General features: G+C 40.3%; 1 protein-coding gene across 1 annotated transcript in view; it reads left to right on the top strand.

Annotated features, from left to right (window-relative positions):
* Positions 1-25,820, top strand: part of CASP6 (caspase 6) — a 252,125-nt gene that overhangs the window by 40,845 nt on the left and 185,460 nt on the right. The window lies entirely within an intron of this gene.

Genomic DNA, 25,820 nt, shown 5'->3' on the forward strand with positions numbered 1-25,820 from the left:
TTGCTTTGGCTATGTGGACTCTTTTTTGGTTTCATACGAATTTCATAATTGTTTTTTCTAGTTCTGTGAAAAATGACTGTTGTATTTTGATGGGAATTGCATTGAATTTGTAGATTGTTTTTGGCAGTATGGTCATTTTCACAATATTGATTCTACCCCTCCATGAGCAGGAGTTTTATTTCCATTTGTTTGTGTCATCTATGATTTCTTTCAGCAGTGTCTTGTAGTTTTCCTTGTAGAAGTCTTTCACCTTCTTGGTTAAGTATATTCCTATGTATTGTATTTTTTCAAGCTATTGTAAAAGGGGTTGAGTTTTTGATTTGAGTCTCAGCTTGGCCGCTGTTGGTGTATAACAGGGCTACTGATTTGCGTATATTAATTTTGTATCCTGAAACTTTGCTGAATTCATTTACCAGTCCTAGGAGCTTTTTGGATGAGTCATTAAGGTTTTCTAGGTACAGGATCATGTCATGAGGAAGCAGCAAGAGTTTGACTTCTTCTTTACTGATTTGGATGCCCTTTATTTCTTTCTCTTGTCTGATTGCTCTGGCTAGGACCATAGTGTCTTTTGATAAGCAGGTGATTTTAATTTTGATAAAGTTCAATTTATCATTTTTTTTCTTTTGTGGTTAGTATTTTTTGTGTTCTCTTTAGTGGTGATTTGTGAGATTTTGGTGCGCCCTTCACCTGAGATTTTAAGTATTTTGGAGGGAGAAGAAAGGGATTTAGCCACTTTTGCTAAGATTAAAAGTCATCCTGAGGCAACTTTAAAAATGCCAGATCTCAGATCCTGCCACCTGATTTGAATCAATGTCATGGAAAGGGTCTACTCTCTCTGAGGTCACTTATGGCTCCAATTCCCCTAAGTGCTTTCACATATATATTTTAGCCATTTCATGAAATGCATCTGCTAAATCAAGAATAATAAAATAATGCAACTCTGGCACTGTGCAGATGAAATCGCTTATGTAAGGTATTTTTTGAACTATACCTCAGAGTCTGACTGCTTTATTTATTAAGACGAAAATTATGTTGTTTCCAAGAAGTTTGGGAACCAGTTGTGTCCGGAATTGGTGGGTTCCTGGACTCGCTGACTTCAAGAATGAAGCCGCGGACCCTCGGGGTGAGTGTTACAGTTCTTAAAGATGGTGTGTCTGGAGTTTTTTCCTTCAGATGTTTAGATGTGTCCAAAGTTTCTTTTTTCTGGTGGATTCATGGTCTCTCTGACTTCAGGAATGAAGCTGCAGACCTTTGCGGTGTTACAGTTCATAAAGGTGGCATATTCGGAGTTGTTCGTTCCTTCCATCCGAAGTAGTTCGTCCTTCCCGGTGGGTTCGTGGCCTCACTGGCTTCAGGAGTGAAGCTGCAGACCTTTTCGGTGAGTGTTACAGCTCATAAAGGCAGCGCTGACCCAAAGAGTGAGTAGCGGCAAGACCTGTTGCCAAGAGCAAAAGAACAAAGCTTCCACAGAGTGGGCCGCTGCTGGCGCAGGTCATCTGCTTTTATTCCCTTATCTGGCACCACCCACATCCTGCTGATTGGTCCATTTTACAGAAAGCTGATTGGTCCATTTTACAGAGAGCTGATCGGTCCGTTTTGACCGAGTGCTAATTGGTGTATTTACAAACCTTTAGCTAGATACAGAATGCTGATTGGTGTGTTTACAATCCTTTAGCTAGACACAAAAGTTCTCCAAGTCCTGGCCCGATTAGCTACACACAGAGTGCTGACAGGTGTATTTACAAACCTTTAGCTAGACACAGAGTGCTGACTGGTGCATTTACAATCCTTTAGCTAGACAGAAAAATTCTCCAAGTCCCCACCCATCCCAGAAGCCCAGCTGGCTTCACCTCTCACAGGCACTCACCATGGGACTTTGCCACACCTAGCCTGGGCACTCTGGCAGCCCAGAGGGAGCTCGTCCCCCAGTCAAGCCCAGCAGGCCCCAGCCAGCCATGCCAAGTGCAGGGCCCACCGAGCCCATGCCCACCTGGAACCCGCACCTGCCTATGAGCACCACACACAGCCCCGGCTCCTGCCCACGCCTCTCCCTCCACACCTTCCCAGGAGCAGAGGGAGCCAGTTCCAGCCTTGGCCAGCCTGAGAGAGGGCCCCCATAGCACAGCGGAGGGCCAAAGGGCTCCCCTAGAGTGGACGCTGAAGCCAAGGAGGTGCCAAGAGTGAGCAAGGGCTGCTAGCACGTTGTCACCTCTCAATCCCCCCTCTAAATAGGACACCCCAACTGCTGTTGGGAATTTGACCGATGACCGCTCTAGCTACTTCCTGCTGGATAGGAGCAAAGAAGGGGCCCTGCAGTTGTAGTGTCCTCCAGAGGGAAACTCTTTAGGCCAGTGGAAGGGCCAGCGGGTCAGTCCAGGGATCCTCAGTAGAAGTTGTTGGTTGAGCTCATTTGGAGCTCCATTTGTAAGACCATCCGTAGCTTGATGGCCTCAATTCTAGAGGAAACGAATTTGACAGGAAGGTTAAAAATACAGGGTCCAAAGGCGAGTAACAGCAAGATGGCTGCCATGGGACCTAGAAAGGGGAGAAGACATGCTGCCCAACTCTAGAAGTTGGTATAAGAGTTTGAAAGACGTCTGATTTCAGAAGCCTTTTCCTGTAAATGCCAGGTGGCATCTCATACTATCCCTGACTGGTTAGTGTAAAAAAAACACTCTTCCCCTAAGAAGATACAGAGTCCTCCTTTCTCAGCAGTGAGGTGGTCTAGGACTCGGCGGGTTTGGAGAGTCACTGCTGCTAAAGAATCTATTTGGGATTGTAGAGTAAGGATAGATTTCATTATTTCTTGCAAACTGTCTGAGAAATCCTTTGAGGATAATGAAGTAGATAAACTGGCTATTCCGGTTCCTGTAGCAGTAGTCATTCCTAAGCCTATAAGTAGGGGTATTAGTTGTATGACTCTGCACTGAGGGACTTGAGCTTTGAGGCGTACTGATAAGGTCTGATTTCCTGGGGCAATGTTAATGTTGGGACTTAGAAAGACTAAGGTGCAGGTGTCTGTTCAGTTAGTGAGGAGGCAGATATAGGTCGGATGTTCCACATAAGAAGAATATAACTTGGCTGAATGCAAACAGCTCACACGTTTGAGCAGACCAATTGTTAGGCAATTTTCCTAACTCTGCTTCTATAAGGGTTTCCTTATCACTTACTGAATACCCATTGTGTCTTTTTCCTTAATCACCGGGAGGAACCATCTATCATCGTCCTGTCCTGAAGGGAGTTCCTCCTATGTCTGGTTGAACCTTTGTATGGCAATGAAGATTTAGATCTCCTGTTAGGAAAACCTGCTGGGTTAAGAATTTTTGATAGGAAGGCTATGGGTTGTCAGTGGCCTCAGTGATTTCGGGCTATGCCCTTGTTTGCACTGACAACAAGGTGGTATTATAGTGCTACAGGGTTACAGAGAAGACCTTCAATTATCAATTATAGGCTTTAAATCTACCCTAGCTTTCAAAGGAATAGGGTACACTGTTTTTCCTTGACTACTTCTATCTCTCTCTCTCTCTCTCTCTCTTTGGCTCCTTTGTCTCTTCCTCTCTTTCCTTCTGTCTCTCTGACTTTCTGTCTCTTTCCCTCTTTCCTTCTTGCTGGTCTTTCCCTGCCTCTGCTAGCAGTTTATGCTGCTGTTCTCCCCTCTCCTTCCCCTTTCTGATGACTTTGGCAGTGTAAGACTGCCACCTCCTTGGGTTTTTGCACTGCATGCAATAACTCCATAATTTCCTTGTAGTATTTAACGGGGGTTCCCCCAGAGGTTAGGAACTCCCTTTCTTTCCATATTGTAGCATGGGCATGTAGGATTAGATAAGCATACTTGCTATCTGTATACATGTTTATTCTTTTTCCCTTTCCCAGTTCTAAGGCTTGGGTAAATGCCACTAGTTCTGCTAACTGGGCACTGGTCCCTGGAGGAAGAGGCTTACTTTCAAGTACGGTTACATCACTAACTATGGCATAATCTGCCCTTCGTATCCCATTCTCCACAAATGAACTTCCATCAGTATATAGGTTAAGGTCAGGATTAGCTAAGGGTATTTCTAAGAGATCATCTCGGGCGGCGTAAGTCTGGACTGTAATTTGCTGGCAGTCATGCTTGATTGGTTCCCCATCCTCTGGGAGAAAAGTGGCAGGGTTGATGGCCACGCACGTATGTATTTGAAGCACCGAACCCTCAAGGAGTAGCGCCTGGTATCTAAGTAGTTGGTTGTCTGATAGCCATAAACTTCCTTTGACACCTAGTATGCCATTTATATCATGAGGAGTCCACACAATGAGACCCTTTCCTTGCATTATTTTGATAGCCTCTGACACAAAGATGGCCATTGCCACAACTACCTGTAAACAGTGAGGCCAGTCTTTTGCTACTACATCGATTTCCTTACTTAGGTATGCCACTGGTTGTGGGGTTGTCCCACAAGTCTGAGTAAGGACTCCAAGAGCTGTTCCTGCTCTGTCTGTGACGTATAAAGAGAAGTTTTGTCCTGTCGGAAGGCTTAAACCTGGAGCTTGTACAAGGGCTTGCTCTAAGGTTTTCAAGGCTGTTTCTGCCTCTGGTTCCCATTCTACTAGATGAGTATTTGCTCTCTGGGTCTCCTTGATTAGAGTATAGAGGGGCCTGGCTATCTCGCTGTATCTGGGGATCCATAGTCGGCAAAAGCTGGTGATTCCAAGGAACCCCTGCAACTGTTTTAACATCTTAGGGCAAGGATAAGCCAGTATAGGCTGTATTCATTCCTTGCTGAGGGCCCTGGTCCCTCTGACTAAGATTAGGCCTAGATATTTGACCTGCTGTAGGCAAAGCTGGGCCTTCGACATAGACACCTTGTATCCTTGATTATCTAGAAAGTTCAAGAGATCTAGAGTAGCCTGCTGGCACGAGGCTTCCGAACTGGTGGCCAAAAGTAAATCATCCACATACTGAAGGACCAGAGTGCCTGGTCTTGACAAGTGGCCTAGATCTTGGGCCAGTGCCTGACCAAACAGATGAGGGATATCCCTAAACCCTTGGGGCAAGGCCATCCACGTAAGTTGGGGCATGTAGTCTGTGAGATCCTCAAAGGCAAAGAGAAACTGGGAGTCAGAGTGCAGGGGAATACAGAAGAAGGCATCCTTGAGGTCCAGAACAGTGAACCATTCTGCTCCTTCTGGCATTTGAGAGAGCAGGGTATAGGGGTTGGGTACAACTGGATGTAGAGGAATTACTGCCTCATTGAGTCTAAGATCTTGCACTAGTCTCCACTGACCATTCGGTTTTTGCACTCCTAGAATTGGGGTGTTGTAGGGACTGCTGCATTTCCTTACTAAGACTTGAGCTTTTAAATGTTTAACAATATCCTGTAATCCTTTATGAGCTTCAGGCCTTAAGCGATATTGTCTTTGATAAGGAAAAGTGGTGGGGTCTTTTAGCCTGATTTGGACTGGGCGGGCATTTTCTGCCCTTCCAAATTGTCCTTCCAATGCCCAGACTTCAGGGTTGATTCCCTCTTCAAGTAGGGGACAACAAATGGGTAACTTGTTCGCCATGTTCATGTAGATAATAGCTCCAGCCTTGGCTAATATATCCCTCCTTAATAAGGGTGTGGGACTTTCAGGCATAACAAGAAAGTCATGTGCAAAGAGCAAAGTCTCCCAATTACAACTGAGGAGGTGGGAGAAATACCTGGTTACAGGCTGTCCCAGGATTCCTTGGATGGTAATGGACCTTGAGGACAGTCATCCAGGACAGGAGATTAACACTGAGAAGGCTGTGCCAGTGTCCAGGAGGAAGTCAATTTCCTGGCCCTCAATGGTTAAGCATACCCGGGGCTCAGTGAGGGTGACGACATGAGCTGGCGCTTGCCCCGGGCACCCTCAGTCCTGTTGTTGGATCGTCTGGTTGGGGCCTTCTGATCCAGAGAACCACTGCACTCTGGTGCAGTGCACCTTCCAGTGATTGCCTCAGCATAGCGGACATGGACAAGGGGGCGGCTTGTTTTTCATTGGACAATCTTTTTTAAAGTGTCCTTGTGAACCACACTGATAACAAGTCCTACAGGTTGATTGACCTGCCCCATTTTCTGTCCTCTCTGTACCACCAAGGTTTGCTTGTCTGAGGGCCATGACTAAGGCTGCGGCCTTTCTCTGATCTCGCTTTTCCTTTTGGGCCTGTTCCCCTTGGTCCCTATTAGAGAACACTGAGGTTGCCAGGTTTAATATGCCTCCAGATTTTGTTCAGGGCCCAGGGCTTGCTTTTGGAGCTCTCCCCTGATATTTGCAGCTGATTAGGTAATAAACTTATCTTTTAGAATCAATTGACCTTCGAGTGAGTCGAGTGACAGGGGAGATATTTTCTTAAGGCCTCCTATAGCCACTCAAGAAAGGCAGAAAGATTTTCTTCCTTTCCCTGAGTTATGGTGGACATCATTGAATAATTCACGGGCTTTTTCCTAATTCTCCTTAGTCCTTCTAGAACACAAGTCAACAGATGTTTACGACTCCAGTCCCCATGAGCTGAGTCAAGGTCCCAGTGGGGATCCATACTGGGGATGGCTTGCTAACCGGTAGGGAATTTGTCCCTTTCTTCGGCTGTCATTCTATCATTTACTTGACTAAGATACCAGGTAGCTCCAAACTCTCGGGCTGCAGCCAAACCTGCACTCTCTTCATTAAAAGCCAGGGTTTGATCTAACAGTAGCATGACATCTCTCCAAGCGAGGTCTAGGGTTTGCCCTAGACCCTGTAGGACATCTATGTACCTATCAGGATCATCTGAAAACTTCCCCAGGTCTGCCTTATCTGCTTTAAATCAAAGAGGAAGAAGGGGACATGTACCCGGGTTGGGCCAAATTCCCCTCCCCCTACAGCTTGAAGGGGACATAACCGATAGCCTGGGGGTTTTTGTGATCCTTTGCAGATTTCTTTGCTTGTTTCCTTCCAGGTGGGGGAGATTAGAGGAGGCTTCTCATTAATAGGAAGGGGAGCTATAGGGAGGCTAGGATATGGGGGTAAACTGAAAGGTCCTCCTGTGGGATGTAAATTGCAAGCTTTGCATAGTTGTGTATTCTCCTTCAATGAAAAGAAAGCTTGGACATAAGGTATTTCACCCCATTTGCCTTCCCTCTTACAGAAAAGGTCAAGCTGCAGGATAGTATTGTAATTTATACTTCCCTCAGGTGGCCATTTTTCCCCATCAGAGAGCGAATATTGGGGCCGGGCCTTAGTGCAGAAAAAAATGAGCCACCTCTTTTTCAGGGCTTGTGGGTCAAATTGGTCCCAATGGCTTCGGATGCATTTCAAGGGTGAGCATGTTGATGCCTGAGTGTTTCCCATCTGAAAGACAAACCTCTCGTGGTTTTGGTTTGTTTTGTTTCTCCCTCTGCCCAAGAACCCACAACAGTCCCTGGACCCTGCTGATCAGAATAGTTGCACTCACCGACGCAGCAGCAGAAACACTAGTTTTCCTCCACAAGGAGGACCGAGGAAGGTTGGATTTAGTGGCCCTTACAGGCGCATTATCAAAAACCTGTTAGAGTCCTAAGCACTCTTCTGTTGGTATCGGGATCTTACCTGTGTCCTATAAAGATGTTATGCCCCAAAAACGAAGTGGAGGGCCATACCCTGAGGGTGGGAAGGGATCTCCAGGGTTGGAAGAGTGACACCTTTTGTCCTCACTTATATGAACAGGAAGGATACAATTTCTGATGCTCCCCATATCCTAGCTTCAGGAATCGCTTTCATTAGGCCTGTTCATCTGAGGAGGGATCCTAAAATTCCAGGTAGTCCCCCCTATGACGGGGCTTTGGGCAAAAATTATGTCTTTCTAATTGGTGAGCCTGGGTGCCTAAGGAAGGTAACAGAGTCCTGGAGTTTATACTGGAAATCATTCCTATAGGAGAAACTAGAAAAGCACCAGAGACAGGGAGTGATTTTTAGAAGCCAGACTAGCCTCAGAGAAAAGAGGCTAGAGGAAGTTTATCTGGCAGGCATTAGGACCCAGGGGGCAAGGGTCAGGATAGATAGGATAGATGGGACTATCGCCTATCGCCAAGCGGTGAGACTATTGCCTATCACCAAGCGGTGAGACTATCGCCTGTCGCCAAGCAGTGAGTACCATCGGACCCCTTTCACTTGCTATTCTGTCCTATTTTTCCTTAGAATTCAGGGGCTAATACCCGGCACTTGTCGGCCAGTTAAAGACGACTAGTGCAGCCCGGGACTAAAGACACTGGTGTCAGGCTTTCTGGGAAAGGGCTCTCTAACAACCCCCGACTTTTCAGAGTTGGGAGCTTTGGTTTGTCTGGAACCAGCTTCCACTTTTCCTTCACCTCTTGGCTGAGCTAAGGAGCTCGGGCTGCACGCGGCCAGCCTGTGTTACAGGTGGCGGCGGGCTCAGCGGGCCCGCACTTGGCGCGGCCAGCCAGCGCCTGCTGGACTTGATGGGGGGCTGCTAGCATGTTGTCACCTCTCACAGGTGTAATTTTCATTCTTTTTTTTTTTTTTTCTTGAAACAAGGTCTCATTCTGTGGTCCAAGCTGAAATGCAGTGGTAAAATCACAGCCCATAGCAGCCTCAACCCCTCAAGGGCTCCTCCCGCCTCAGCCTTCCAAGTAGCTAGGACTACAGGCGCATGCCACCTGGCTCATTTTAAAAATATTTTGTGAAGATGGCAATCGCCATGTTGCCCAGGCTGTCTCAGACTTCTGGGCTCAAGCAACCTTCCTACCTCAGCCTCCCAAAGTGCTGGGATTACAGGCATGAGCCATCTCACCGGCCATAATCTTCATTTTTAATCCTCTCAAGTGTTGTAGATTATGAAGTAAATTGAGGCCTAACATGCATATACACAAGTAAAATTACAGCCTCAGCCCTCTCACGTATGCTGTGGCAAAAAGAAGGATGGAAACAATCATACCTGAGGCTTGGGTCACAGTGTGTCCAAAATGTGCCTTAGAGAAGAGGGGATCTACTTTAAAATTATGACCAAAGGGCCAGGCGTGATGGCTCACACCTGAATCCCAGCACTTTAGGAGGCCGAGGCAGGCAGATCACTTGAGGTCAGGAATTCAAGACCAGCCTGATCAACATGGTGAAACCCCATCTCTAATAAAAATCGAAAAATTAGCCAGGTGTGGGGGCGGGTGCTATAATCCCAGCTACTCAGGAGGCCAAGGCAGGAGAATCGCTTGAAACCAGGAGGCAGAGGTTGCAGTGAGCTGAAATCATGCCACTGCACTCCAGGCTGGACGACAGAGCAAGACTACATCACAATTAAAAAAAAAAAATTATGACCAAAATGAAAAGAACTGAGGTTTGTGATTGCCTGGCCCATTCATAACATGAAGACGTTGGCACAATTCCTGAATTATATTCTTATTCTGTATGTTAAGAAATGATAATTTTATTTCTCACCAGTTGATAAATGGTTAGTTAATGTGGCACATATGTTGATCTTGTATCAAAATAAGTTTGACCTTTAAAAGCCAACTTGCATTTGGTATAGCCCTTCCAGCAAGTTATGTGGCAACACATTTTAGAACCATAAAAATATTCATAGGTGTTGACCATGTGATCTCACTCCTGTCAATTCTCCCTAAAGGAATAATCTCTCCACTATAAAAATAAATTCTAATCACACAAATATATATTTAATGTTATTCATTGTAAACATTTAAAACCATTTTCAGTTTTAATTAGAGAAATTGTTAAGACATTGTTCTAAGAACATAATACAGTCATTAAAAGGGAAGTGTTTACCACAATATTAATAGAAAAAATGCAAAGTCATATCTACTCTACAATTATATTATTTTTTATTTTCACATACATGGATAAGAAACACAGAGAAATGAAAATAGTTCATTTGAATAGGCAGTCAGATTATGGGCTTTTTCCTTTTTGATTTAAATTTTTGTTATTTAAAGTTGTAATTTTAGGCCGGATGCAGTGGCTCATGCCTATAATCCCAGCACTCTGGGACGCCGAAACAGGCAGATCACTTGAAGTCAGGAGTTTGAGACCAGCCTGGCCAACATGACAAAACCCTGTCGCTATTAAAAATACAAAAGCTAGCCAGGCGTGGTGGTGCACCTGTAATTCCAGCTACTCAGGAGGCTGAGGCATGAGAATCGCTTGAACTGGGGAGGCAGAGGTTGCAGTGAGCCAAGATTGTGCCACTGCATTCTAACCTGGGTGACAGAGTGAGACTGTCTAAAAGCAAAAAAAAAAAAAAAAAAAAAAAAAAAGTCATAATTTTAATGAGATTTACGAAGCCATCCACCGACCTTCAGGTGAAGACACTGTGTTCAGTTCTCTTATGGCCTAAAGCCCCTTTCCTCAAGTCTGCTGCCTTTGATGGCGCTCCCCTGCCCTCCATTCTGATTCAGAAGTTTTCAGCTCTATCAGATCCAATTCCCCCACTAATATCCCAAAATGACATTGACAGATAATAATCTCCCTGCCCACATATTTTTAAAAAATCAACATAATTATTAATTGTATTATAAATGAGAAATAAAAAGAAAGTAAATCAAGATATGTATATAAATATATAAATGTTTGGGCATGATTATACTAGGGAAGCCCCATTAAAAGAATCAAAAACTTACCAAGGTAAGTGGATCACTGTGAATTCAAAAGCTACCAATACAGATGGAATGAATTAACATCTCAAATACTATGACTGGTCTTGCCATCAGGGGCTCCTCTTTCCAAAGGGTGAAAAACTCTTAGGAACAGTTCAGAACAAATCAAAGTACAGCCTTTCTTCCATTTACATGGTGTCATAAAAGATTCCCTGTACATAAAACCGTGTAAAAAATACATTGTGTTTATATGGAAAAAGAGTTAGTCTCTAGGCTAGTAATTGTTAACCATGACTGCATATTAAAACAGCCCAGGAAGCCTTCAATGCTCCAGATGCACAGGACTCACCTCGGTCAGTTCAATCACACCTTCTGAGAGGGGGGCCCATGAACCAGTGTCTTCGCATCACCTGGAGCTGGTTATATGGGACTCTCAGGCCCCACATAAGACCTGAAGAATTAGAATCTTCATTACATAAATATAAGTAGATAGAAAGGATAAGTTCTAATAGTCAATAATACAGTAGGGAAATTATAATAAAAAATAACTTATTGTAGATTTCAAAATCGCTAGAAGAGAAGAATTGTAATGTTCCCAACACAAAGAGAGGATCAATGTTGCAGTTAATGGACATCCCAATTACCTGACTTGATCATTCCACATTGTATACATGTATTAAAATACCACATGTACCTCAAAAATATATACATCTATGATATATCAATTTAAAAATACAAAAAAAAAGAAAAAAACCTCTTCACTACACAAAGTCTCCCAAGTGGTTCATAGGCCTATTAAAGTTTGAGAAACACTGGTCTAGGCTCAGATAATCACACAAAAATGTGGCCCATTAGCCTGAAAATCCAGCAGAATATCCAGGGGCTGTTTGAGATTTGGGAAACTCTTTATGTGTGGGACTTCCTCATACATGGGGACATCTAACATTCCTGTCTCCCTACCAATAATTGGCAGTCAGACAACCCCCACCCCGCACAATCATTCTGATAACTGAAAACACCGCAGAACTCTCTAAATACTTCCTAGGAGTTGGAAGTATTAACCTAGGAAGAATTAACCTAATTTTTTGCAAAGTCAAGTTCACTTTCCTTGCCTTCACTACCAAACTACCTACTCTTCCCTTAATGGTGAAACTGTCACCTCGGGACTCCTAGTTGCAGTCTGTTACCATTTCACACTCTCCCTTGCCTCAGAGTCTCTTCAGATGGAGACTAGTCATCATTCTGTCCTTTATCCACTCAACAAATATTTATTGAAAGCACTCACAAACATTTATTGTTATTGAGTTAATGTTATTCACTCAACAAATATTTATTTATGCAAAGCACTACTCCAGATTTAAAAAACTGAGTAAGACCGAATTCAATCGTGCCTTATCTAAGAGGGAAAAGACATGTGCTAGATACTGTAATACGATGAAATAAGAGTCATAATAAAAATATATTTTAAAACTTACATGGAAGAAAAAGAGGAGAGCGTAACAACGTATTCATAATTAGCAACATCTGGTAATACAGAATTAAATTGAGAAGTTTGAGAACTTTACTTTTCTCAAAAAAAAATGGATTTTAAATAGATAAATAAGACACTACAAACTTTTGCATACTAATTTGAAAAGTAGCAAAATTTTTCTGTATAAACAATGCAACAGTAAAGCCATTCCAAACAAATAAATAATTTTGCAGACTTAATTGGTGGAACCCAGATTAATAAAACTTGCTTTGTTCTAGCTCTAGAGCTCTGATAAATAATTTCTCTTTAAACAGCAAAACATGGATATTGGTGATCAAACCAGTAGAAAAAACATTTTAAAGGCAGACTGTATTAGTCCATTCTCACATTGCTGTAAAGAAATACCTGAGACTGGGTGGTTTATAAATAAAAGAGGTTTAATTTATTCACAGTTCCACAGGAGGCATGACTGGGGATACCTTGGGAAACTTACAGTCATGGCAGAAGGTGAAGGAGAAGCAGGCACAATTTTCACATGGCAGAGAAGGAGACAGAGAGAGTGAAGGGGGAGGTGCTACATACTTTTAAACAACTAGATCTCATGAGAACTCACTCACTATCACAAGAACAGCAAGGTGGAAATCTGCACCCATGATCCAATCACCTCACACCAGGTCCCTCCCCCAAAACTGGGGATTACAATTCAACATGAGATTTGGGTGGGGACACAGAGCCAAACCATATCAGACTCTTTAGAGTGTTCTCCTACTTCTAGCTGAGTCACAGCTAAACTACTAAAAATTTCATGCAGAATTCAAGACTTCATATATGTAAGGGTTCTATAACCTAGTCCTGATAGTTCACATCAAGAACATTCTGAGTCAAAAACAAACATTCTCTTTAAAAATTGAGGTGTTAAGATTAAAAATATTCTCCAGAGGATGTATGGCTTAAAATTTCAAGTCTCTATATTGCCCATTGTAATTAAGTTAATATGAGACTTAAGCTGGGACTACAGGCACACGCCACCATGCCTGGCTAATTTTTTAAAATTTGTGTAGAGATTGCCCACATTAGTCTTGAACTCCTGGCATCAACTGATCCTTCTGCCTTGGCCTTTCAAAGTACTAGGATCATAGGCCTAAGCCACTGTGCCTGGCTAGCAAAGTAATTTTTTATCAACACATCACATATGTGCAGCATAGGAAGAGAAACACAAAGCCTCAACAGGACACTTTTCCCCAGACAATGACTAAAAAAATAGATGTTTACTTAACATAATGATTGAAAGTAGGGATATATTGATAATACATGTGCTTAATCAGTTTTATTTTGTATGATCGTTTTCTATTTCTACCTTACTTAACTAGTTTCCCTTCTGTCTATTTTTTGATATATATGTATGGATGTATTAAAGTATTTCTTTCAAAACTCCTTTGAGAACATCTGGAGTTAGCCCACCACTGTATCTCTTCAACATGAGACTTTCCATCACTTTCTGTCAAGTTTGTTGGTTTTATAGTGTTAAGTGTTTTTCTTTTTTTTTGTTTTTTTTTTTGTTTTGTTTTGTTTTGTTTTTGTTTTTGTTTTTTTTGAGACGGAGTCTCGCTTTGTGGTCCAGGCTGGAGTGCAGTGGCCGAATCTCAGCTCACTGCAAGCTCCGCCTCCCGGGTTTACGCCATTCTCCTGCCTCAGCCTCCCGAGTAGCTGGGACTACAGGCACCCACCACCTCGCCCGGCTAGTTTTTTGTATTTTTTAGTAGAGACGGGGTTTCACCGTGTTAGCCAGGATGGTCTCGATCTCCTGACCTTGTGATCCGCCCGTCTCGGCCTCCCAAAGTGCTGGGATTACAGGCTTGAGCCACCGCGCCCGGCCATGTGTTTTTCTTATATTCAAGTAAGTGTTAAAATAATAAGATAATGCAGTTGTATATTTTTAAATTTTTTTATTTCCATAGGTTTTTGGGGAACAGGTGGTGTTTGTTCACATGACCAAGTTCTTTAGTTGTGATTTCTGAGATTTTGGTGCACCCATTACCCGAGCAATATACGCTAAACCCAATTTGTAGTCTTTTATACCTTGCTCCCTTCCCACCCTTTCACCCTGAGTTCTCAAAGTCCATTGTGTCATTCTTATCCCTTTGCATCCTCATAGCTTAGTTCCCATTTAAGAGTGAGAACATGCAATGTTTGATTTTCCATTCCTGAGTTACTTCACTTACAATAATAGTCTCCCATCTCATCCAGGTCACTGCAAATGCTGTTAATTCATTCCCTTATATGGCTGAGTAGTATTCCATTGTGTATATATATATCACGGTTTCTTTATCCACTTGTTGATTGATGGGCATTTGGGTTGGTTCCTCATTTTTGCAATTGTGAATTGTGCTGCTATAAATGTGTATGTGCAACTATCTTTTTCATATAATGACTTCTTTTCTTCTGGGTAGGTATCTAGTAGTGGGATTGCTGGATCAAATGGTAGTTCTACTTTTAGTTCCTTAAGGAATCTCCACATTGTTTTCCATAGTGGTTGTATTAGTTTACATTCCAACCAGCAGTGTAGAAATGTTTCCCTTTACCATATCCATACCAACATTTACTATTTTTTGATGTTTTGATTTTGGCCATTCTTGCAGGAGTAAAGTGGTATCACATTGTGGTTTTGATTTGCATTTCCCTGATCATTATAAATGTTTTAAACCAGTTTCCATGTGGAAAGTTTCATTGATAGCAATCTTACCACATTTGAGTCTTCAATGAGAAGAGTTGGTCTCATGAGTCACCATTTTTTCAGGAAAACATAAATACCTAGTCCTGAGAGTGGCAGAAAACAGCCCCAAGAGGGTAATATTGGCATAGGGATTAAAAGACAAAGACATGTCTTTGGGCTATAAATTGAAGATTTTTTTCATTTATGGAGAAAAACAATTTCTTATCTCCTACATTTACAGAGAGGAGTACAAAAATCATAAAATCAAATTAAAAGTTAGAAATCCTTTATGATTATATCACTGATAATTTATATATGACAGCCATAGGATCTTCTGGATTCAACAAACATGTAAGATAGCCTTGACATGTATCTGAAGGGTTTGGTGTAGTTTCAGCATAGGAACCTGATTCCTATAGTACTCCAAGAACAAATGAAACTACACCAAACCCTTCAGATTAACTCAAAATCACACAACTGAGAAGGCTTGTGCTGGGAAAAGAGCCTGGATCTTAAAATTTTCCCACTCTGGCCGGGCGCGGTGGCTCACGCCTGTAATCCCAGCACTTTGGGAGGCCAAGGCGGGTAGATCATGAGGTCAGGAGATCGAGACCATCCTGGCTAACACGGTGAAACCCAGCCTCTACTAAAACTACAAAAAATTAGCCGGCCGTGGTGGTGGGCACCTGTAGTCCCAACTACTCGGGAGGCTGAGGCAGGAGAATGGCTCCCAGGAAGCGGAGCTTGCAGTGAGCCGAGATCACGCCAGTGCACTCCAGCCTGGGGGAGAGGGCAAGACCATGTCTCAAAAAAAAAAAAATCCCACTTATTTTTTTTTTGAGTCCTGAAAATATATTACTGCTTGATGACCACCTTATTTTTTCATTCAAAGTAAATGATCTCAGAGGAAACTTCTCCAAAGTGCTTCTGCCATATTCCTAAGTCATATGACCAGACATTTTGTCAATCCAGAGACACTGTCTGCAACAGAGCAGGCACTCAGTATGTCTTTGTCAAGTCAACAAGTGAATGACCAGTGGGTTAAAAGTGAAAAGAAGCAGAAAATAACATCCTGTAGCATGTGTGCGTGTGTGTGTGTGTGTATATACAAACATAAAGACTCAAAAAATCAACTCGTTGGCAAATAGTTTTGAAAAACGCTGCAATAATAGCCTACACAAGGCTGATGGTTATGTAAAGTGTCTCTCCCTTGTGGAAATTGTCCCCAAAATACAGCATCAGTCCAAGGCAAAACCCCACCTGATCATTTGGAAACTTTTGAGCAATCTGCAAGGGGAACAGAAATGTGTCACTTCTACCCTAGAGGGAAATTAGGCCAGTGGGAAGGGGAAGCAGTGCACCCCTGTGAGAAGCCCTGTGACCCTGTACAACCTCCCAGCTGCCCAGGAAGCAAAGCCAACATGTGGATCTCAACCTCAAATGCCATGTTGGGAGAGAAAATCTAGAGTGTGGCATCTAAGTCCCATAGCCAGAGACACACCCTGTTTTGGGTCACAGCTGTCCATGCTGTTCTTGGATGGGAGGGACAAGGAGGAGGCCAACTAAGCACAAAGTCAGAAGACTTTGGCTCAGGTCATAGGAATGAATTTTTTGGCTGGACAATATCTAAACAAATTGATCTGTGCTAGAATTAATTTATTTTAAACTAGAACTTCATTTGATGACCCCTTGATCTTATTTTTTCCAACACTCCACATAGCTCGGAGTAATTCACACTTACTGACCCTTACTTAACATTCACTTGGAAATTACTGATTATAAAGGAAACAAATCAAGAGTTAGAGAACACCAGGTTCACCAAAACCCAATAATAGGCCTTTTACTTAGTTTGCTATAAACATGCTATTTATTTTGAAATGAAGAAAGGAAAATTTTCAGCACCCACCAGTTTATTTCACATGCTTTTTTATGTTCCTGAACACTCAGTTAATTGCATTCCTGAGAAGGTGACATTTCTCAGGTACAGAAAGAATGATATTCACAGCTATTTCCCCAATGACGTTTACCACCTGGCACCAAGAATGTACAGCTGATGCTCAAGGGAATGTTTCACCTGAGATCCCCTTAGATTGCATGCGTTTGTTTTATGCTGCTTATGTTGAGCAAAAGTCTGTTGGATATTTAGTTCAGTAAATCTAAAGCAAGTTGTGCTCTGGTAGTCTAACACTTGGCTTTGAGTAATTCACCTGCATGAAAGTAAGGAAAACTGTGTGCCAACAGGGGCTCTAGTATCCATAATTGGTATGTTGTTATGTTGCTTTATTAAAAAGGAAAATGAAAAATGAACACACTCATGTTAACATTTTGCCTTACAAAGCTCTTGCAAAAGTTTTCCATTTTGAATGTGCAATTAAATCGTAGTAGAAAGTAATACTTATAAAACAAATTAATAAATTCACTGTCATGGGAAATTATTCTGAAAACTTTTATTAGACTGATCAGTTCTTCAGTTCTCTTAAATCCATTGTGTAGATTCAAATGTATTTAGAAGAGTGTGTAGATTTTATCAACCCAATACCAAGGTCCTAGTGGTTTCCTTAGAACAATGGATTATGGCCCAGGATGGGAAGGCCTTAGCACTGAAATTTAGAGAAATATTACTTGAATCATGGTTAAACTTTTAGCAAGTAATATCAGATAGACATCATTAGGAATCTTTAAGGCAGAGGTTCTCAACCTTAGCCATGCACTATATAATCGCCTGGGGAGCTTTTAAAATCTGAGATGGCTAGGCCCTGACCAATAAAATCAGAATCTCCAGGGTCTGGCAGGAGCATTTTTAAAAGCAAGTAATCACTTCAACCTGAGAAAGCTGATTGCAAAATAAAATAAAATAAAATAAAATAAAATAAAATAAAATAAAATAAAAGCAAGCGATTCCAATGGAAAATTTAAGATTGAGAACTCTGCTTTAGAGAAAAAAAAAAACAATGGAACTCCACCCCTTCAATAATTCTTAGAATGTATAGAATGTTTCGTCTAAATGGCCAAAAACATGTCATTCACTTGTCCCACAATGCAGATTACCTAAGCAGATCATATATCCGTCTTGTGATTCGGTGTTCCACAACTCATAAGTAGTAACCCTCTCGATCAGTTCACCTCAGAGATGACTGAGATAATCAGAGAGGTATGTTTTTCTCAGCTATATTATTTTCCCTAACACTCACTGTAAATGTATTACATTTCATACAAATCTGATCTTTCTACTGTATAGTTCCAAAAAATATTTTTAAATTTACAAGCGAAGTTAATTTAAATTCACCCCATTTGGCATTATATTTGCACTCTATTTCATATCATACATAAATTAACTTTTATATAGATTAGAAACTCCAAAGTAAAATACAATTATGAAAAGTCCAAAACATTTGCAGAATATGTAAGCAGTTTCAGGATGAGGAGACCTTTTCAAGCACGATAATAAGGCTAGAAACCATAAGAGTAATATGAACTGATACTACACAACAATGTAAAACTTCTTTATTCAAAACTTCATAAATAAAAGCTGAAAGACAAATGAAAAACAGGGGGTGAATACTTGCAGTATATATAGTAGATGCTGAGTTAATATCCTTAAGAGTTCAATGTTTTTACAAACTAAAAAAGCAAAGATTACTAACCCAATAGAAAAATGTGTAAAGTCTCTAAATAAACTATTCACAAAGAAGCATAAACAACCACAATAGATATTTGATCTCAGCGAGAAAAAAGAAATTGAAATTGAAATAATGAAGAAATGTTTGAGTACTTCTCTGACGGCCTGTGATTTGATAATGTCAGTGATTTCAATGGTGTGGGAAACAGACACTTTAATGCACTACTGGAGTCCAATCTTTCAGCTGAGAATAGTTTGAAAATACGTACTACAATTTTTAAATACACTTTGACTCAACAATCCTGTCTAGGGGTTTATCCTGAGAAAACAGGACATGTAGGCAAAGATGAACAAATTAGGATATTCACTGGAGCATTCTTTATAATATCAAAAATATGGAAGCAACCTCATTATTCATCAATAGGAACTTGGCTAAAGTAATGTGCTTCATCCTTATTAGAGAAAATTGTAAAGGGATGAAGTTGGTCTTTATCTACTGACATGGGATGATGCCCTCAATATATTGCTATTTTTTAAAAGCCAATTTCAGAACAACATGTAATTTCATCTCATTTAATGTAAAAAATGTTTATTTGAATTTAAAAGTCTAGAAAGCTGTATACAAATTACTAATTGTTATTATCTTTAGGAGAAGTGGCAGATGGAACAAATAAGAACTTTTGACTATATGCATTTCTAAGTTGCTTGAAAAAAATTCATACATTAACAATCTCCAAACACAAAAAAGATGTTTCCATTTTGGAAAAACAAAACAAATACCTCCCGTCCGTGATACTGTAGCCCATGTCCCTGCGTTTGCACACTCCCAAGAATACATGGGCCCCTTCAAAAGGAAGTAGACCCTTCAAACAGCCTCACTGTGGGGCCTACAAGCTTAAGGGCTGAACCTGACAAAGGCTAATGCAGTGTATGGAATTATATCAAGCAAATATTTTTTGAGCTCTTTCTCTACGCTGTGTTCAGCTGTTAATTAATTATATAAAATTCATGGTTAGTAATTTTTGCATTACAAAGCAAACCAGTTGTATATAATTGGCTTAAAAAGGAGCCCAACATTATTTTTTCTTTTTCAGCCTCCAGTAATTACAAGTATATAAAGTATCTTCCCAGTGAAGAGGTGAATCAATGAATGAACAAATCAAGGAATACAATCTATGCTGACTATAATGAGGCCTTGATTTTTTGATGAGGAAACAACTAATCCATTTTAACCTTCGATTATCCTTTATAAGGACTTTTTTGTGCCACCAAGTAAAAAATGATAATAATTTGGCTCAGACTAGTCAAAACTATGAGTGAATATCAGAACCATAAAACTGCATTCTCCAAATACTTTAGTTCCTTGGTCATTGTGGTAACACGTGTGAAACAACCACATGTTGTTTTAGTAAATCGACAGACGTGGTCATTTCCTTCCGAGAGTTTGGTCTCTAAAACGTGATCACAGTCAATAAACTTACAGCCATACATCAAGAAATCTATTTGAACTCCAAGAGATGACTACAGGACCAGTTTATCAAGAAGCAGACTGTCTTGCAGGCATGCAATCATGCACACACAGACACACACATATATTTTTAAAAGCCAAGATGTGGGACACACCTCTTGAGCAATGCTTTGAAAATGAAAACCCTAGATGTTCCATTTTACAAATGTGCACATTGCTAGAGTGAAATAAGATTCTGCCAAGGGTAAAATGATATCAGGATTGGCAGGGGTGTGTGGGCATGGGTGGGGTGTGATGGAGTCCTAAGGGAAGTTAACTCAACAAATGTTGAGTTTATAAGTATATCCCAGGGTTAAGGACTCCATTTGTCCAGAAGAAAGAGAATCAGCTGCTGTGTTTGGACATTGGCTATTAAATGGCGTAGATTATGTTTAAGCAAATACCAAAATTGCCTGCCTGTCTGAAGTAGTCATATTCTGATAATACATGTGCACCATTAAATTAAAGATGCACCTTAATTACATTAATATCGAATTTCAATTTTTCAATTTTCACTACTTCTCCTTCAAAGTTAGTTTTTCTTTAACAAGCTAAGGACCCTGATCTAATCATGTTCATCAAGGTGCTGGTGCTTTTCTCCAGTACATGTTGAACATGTGGAACATGCTTATAAAAATCATAAGCATCGCCAACTGAACAAAAATAGTTTTATAACAGATTTCTATCTACAATTTAGAGATGAGGCTTGAGCAGGGTTTTTATTTCCTAACTTCATTTTAGTATTTGATCTACTATCCTTTTTTAATAATTTTTTTTTTACTTTGAAATAATTTCTAACTCACAGAAAGTTGCAAGTGAGTTCCAAAATATCCTTTACCCAGATTCACCAGTTGTTAAGATTTTGCTACATTTACAATATTAATCTCTTGCTGTCTCCAAATATATACTAAAATGAAGTTGCATACATCATAATACATCAAAAAATCAAGGCCTCATTATAGTCAGCATAGATTGCATTTGCTCCTTTATTTTTTAATACTATGTGTGCCTCTCTTAAGAATATGAATATTGAATATTCCTTCATTATCTTACATAATCTCAGTTGTTAAATTCAAGAAATTTAGCATTGATATAATACTTTTACCTAATCAGTCATTCTTATGTTAATATTTTCCATTATCTCAATAATGTCCTTTTTACATTCTTCCCCTCCCGTCCAGGTTAACATGTTACTTGTTATTTAGTCTTTAGTCTCCTTTAATCTGGAACAATTTCCCAGCCTTTTTAAAATGCTTAGTGACACAGATATTTTTACAGAATACAGGCCAGTTATTTTTGAGAATTCTCCTCAATTTAAAAATGCAGTTCTGCTGTTACCTTAGTTTAGGTGTCGTTTTTAAGAAGTCTGATGGCAGCCTAATTTTCTTAATCTTATAACTAACCTGATATGTTTTGCTTGATCTTTTCTTTATCTTTAAAGACTGATAGTTTTATTCTTTCTCTGTTTGATGTCTTGCTTGTCTTTGTTTTAACCTGGTTTTTAGGAAGAGATGCATTATGTTCTCATTGTTTTAGTGTCTCTTATAGTGTCTTTCATTCTCTTTTTTTTCTAGCACTTTACTGTTGGGTCTATAATTTTTTTATTTTTTAATTTTTGTGGGTACATAGAGGGTGTGTGTATTTATGGGGTACATGAGATGCTTTGAATGCCTAATAATCACATCATGGAGAATGGGGCAACCATCCCTTCAGGGCATTTTTCCTTTGTGTTACAAACAATCCAATTATACTCTTTTAGTTATTTCAAATGTATAATTAAATTATTATTGACTATAGTCACCCTGTTGTGCTTTCAAATAGTAGGTCTTTATTCAATCTAACTTTTTTTGTACCCATTAACCATCTCTACGTCTCTTCCATCCCCCCACTATGCTTCCCTGCCTCTGGTAACCATCCTTCTACTCTCTATGTCCACAAGTTCAATTGTTTTGATTTTTAAATCCCACAAATAAGTGAGAACATGTGATGTTTGTCTTTCTGTGTCTGGCTTATTTTTCTCAACATAATGATTTCCAGTTCCATCCATGCTGTTGCAAATGACAGGATCTCATTATTTTTATGGCCAAATAGTACTCTGTTATGTATATGTACATGTTCTTTGGTGTGGTCTATAATTTTTAAATAGTATTTTTGACTACCTCATATTACTTATACAGCAGGCAATTATTTTTTCCACTCTCCTATTCCTGACTTTCTTCTCTTCCCATTTTTTAGGTGCATTCTTTCCACTCTGTCAGTATGTATAAATAATGTATATATATTATTCTTCTACCCATATGACCACTCTTGTTTTAGTCTTGATCTACAATTAATTGTATTAAATGCTCAATGTCCATACTTTGGACTTAATTTTCTCCATTTTCCTTCCTTCTCTCCTATTGTCATGTCTTTGAAGGGCATCACACCTTCTCTAACTCCTTTTCCCCTAGTAGCAATGCTTTTCCAGGGCTTCCGACTCTGGTCCTCTCCCTTTCATGCCCCTTCCCTGTAGGCCATGCTACAGATTACCAAGTCTCAGGCCTTTGTTCAGTATATTGGCGCTGGTTTGGTTTTCACCTTCTGGGTGTAATTTTGTTTGTGCTTTGCATATGTCCTAAGCTCTCCTCTTCTCTTTCTTATAGTCTCTCAAGCCTTCCTGCTCCTGCTCTCCATACCCACAGGCTTACAGCTATGGCAAAACATTTGCTGGAATCCCAGCACTTTGGGAGAATATGGGAGATACTCAAAGAAACAGAAGTGCCAGTTTTACCTAGAGAAATAAAATTGACTAGAGGGAGAATTATTTTATATTTAAAAAAATCATGGCATAGAATGTAAAATTTACATAATGTTTAAATAAGATAAAATTTATAGAAATGTTTCTCTTCTGGCAGCCACTTAGGACAATTGTCCTGGTTTCTCCAGGTGTACGTGCTTATTTTCCCCTCCGTTAGGAATATTCAGTGAAAGTGTGAGAAGCACTGAAATGAGATACCCTGTCTACTTTCATGCCCTCTACAAAGTTGAGAAGCCTCTATGTTCATCCAGCCATTGGTGAAAATGCTGAATAAAATAGGGTAAAGACACACTACTGGAGACTATAAAGCCATTAATAGACACTCTTGACAACAGACAATGCCATATTGCCCCATCATGTCATGAAGATACCAATTGCTAGCTATTTCAATTTGATTTTCAAGCAATCCATTGATCTATGTGCTTAGTAACCTCATAAAAAATAAATCAGATGAGTGTATCAAAGCTTGTCCTTACTTTACATTTGTTGGTTACTAATGACCTTAACATTCATTTCTGAATGCTCAAAAACTAGAGCATTTTAAACAATCTATTGTTAAATCTGCAGGTATGAGTCAAGTTGTCTATAATTTCCTGAATCCTTTCTGTTCCTCTCTTAAAAATAAAGATGAAATGTACCCATCTGTCATCTTGTGGCACCTCTCCTATTTGCCATGACTTTTCAAAGGCTACCAAACAGTTTATAGCTGGAAATTCTATTTGCACCCTGGTACATAATTTATCTGGTCTCATTTTAAACACCTTGGAGTTAGCTTGCCAATCCCTCTTTTATCTTGGGCTGCAATTTCTACTTTTCATAGTTATTCTCCATATTCAATTTAAAACCCAATCTAGAAAAGAGAGGAGAAAAAATAGGAATTGAATGATGCTGTCTCATCTCTGATATACCTTCTGTTATCATCTCTAGGAAGGAGACTTATTTCCTTGTTCTTTTTGAAATCGTGGATTGACAAAACTATAATTGAGTGTGTGTGTATACATATGTGTATACATACACACAAGGTGTGTATATATATGTGTGTGTGTATATATACCGTGTGTGTATATATACTGTGTGTGTATATGTATGTGTATATGTATGTGTATATGTATGTGTATATATATGCGTGTGTAATATATGTGCATATATATGTGTGTGTATATATATGTACAGGGTACAAAGTGATGTTATGACATATGTATACAACATGAAATGATTAAATCAAGCTAATTGATATATCCATCACTTCAATACTTACCTTTTTTGTGGCAAGAACATTTAAAATTTATTGTCTTAGCAACTTTGAAATATACATTATTATTAAATATAGTTACCATGCTATACACTATATCTAAAATAATTCATTCCTCCTGTCTAACTGAAACTTTGTACCCTTATGAGCTCCCTTAGCTTATGGTAATGAGCTCTCTTAGCTTTTCTTTGTCTGGGAAAGCTTTTATTTCTCCCTCATTTCTGCTGAGAAATCCACTGACATTGAGACTACCTTGCATGTGATATGGTTATCTTGTACTGCTCTCAGAATTTTTTATTTGTCTTTTATTTTTGATAGTTTTATTATTACGTGTCTTGGTTAACTCTTCCTTGAGTTCAAATTGATTGCAAACTCCTGCACTTCCTGTATCTAGCTATTGGCATCTTTCCCCCCAAATTTGGGGAGTTTTCAGGCACTATTTCTTTAAATATGCTTTCTGACACTTTTTTTCTCTCTTCTTCTTGAATTCCTATTATATGCATGTTAGTTCTATTGATAATGTTGCATGATTCCTGTACGCATTCTTTATTCTTTTTTCTCCTCTGGCTGAATAATTTAAAATGTTCTGTCTTTGAGATCACTGGTTATTTCTTTGTCTTGACTGAGTTTGATGATGAAGTCTTCTATGCAGTGTTTTCAGTCCAGTCATTGTATTCCTCATCTCTAGGATTTCTATTTTTTTTTAAGTACCTATTTCTTTATTTTTTTGTCAAACCTCTCATTTTGTTCATGTGTTGTTTTCTAAATTTCATTTAATTTTCTGTCAATATATTCGTGTAGTTCACTGAGCTTCTTTAAAAGGATTATTCTGAGTTCTTTGTCATTTTATAGATCTTCCTTTCTTTATGGTCCATCATTGGAGCTTTATTAGTTTCTTTTGGAGGTGTCATGATTTTCTGATTCTTCATAATCCTTATGTCCTGGGTTGGTGCCTGCGTATTTGAGAAGACAGTCACCTCTTACAGTCTACAGGTGTTCTTTGGCAGGGATAGACTTTCACTATTTAATCTACCTGTGATTATGGATAGGTCAGCTGGTAATGGCCACAGTAGGTAGAGCTTGCTGTTGGGTTCTCTGGTTGGCTGGGCCACTGCCGTTGCTTTGAGGTTGTGTGAAGCTGCTGGCTGGGCTCTGCTGTGAAGTGAGACCACTGGCTGGGCTCTGCTATCAGGTGAAGCTGATGACCAAGCAATGTGATGGCCCCTGATCAGGCCAGGTCACAGAGTATATCCCTGGCTGGGTGGTATCACTGTTTGGGTTCCACAGCTGGGCAGGGCTGCAGGCTGAGTTTTGATGTTAGCAAAGTTGCCATTCGGGACAAATGGGACCACAGGCTATACGCCGTAGAAATGCACAGTTGAGGCTTGCTGCCCTGCTTGGGTGGTGCCTTAATGTGGGCTCTGGGGCCAGATCAAGTCACTTTTTGGCCTCCCATGTCGGACAGGTTTGGCACATGTGCTTTGAAGAAATGCAATGTTGTGGACATCTCCCTGAATAGGCAGGGCCTTGAAATAGGCTCTGAGGCTGGGCTTGGATGCTGGATGTCTAGAGACTAAAGCCAGGTTGAACTTCCCACCATGCTTCTGGGAGTGATCAGTCCAGCTTTGGACGTGGGCTGTGCTGTTGGCTGGTATCTCTGTCTGGGCACCACAGCTGGCAGGACCACAGAGCTACTGCCAAGATCTGCACACTGGTCACTGTGAGGTCTGTCTCCTTTTTTTGTTTCTAACTGACCCCAGACAGTCTAACCATGCCATTACTTCCAGTGTCCCCCATAAGGCAAGACTGGTCTGAGCTTCCTGGGATGCACCTCAGAATGCTAGGGAAGCTGGATATCTGTCTCTGTTGTTTTCCCATTTTAAA

Source organism: Macaca thibetana, chromosome 5 (assembly GCF_024542745.1).
Source record: "Macaca thibetana thibetana isolate TM-01 chromosome 5, ASM2454274v1, whole genome shotgun sequence".
Classification (NCBI taxonomy): Eukaryota; Metazoa; Chordata; class Mammalia; order Primates; family Cercopithecidae; genus Macaca; species Macaca thibetana.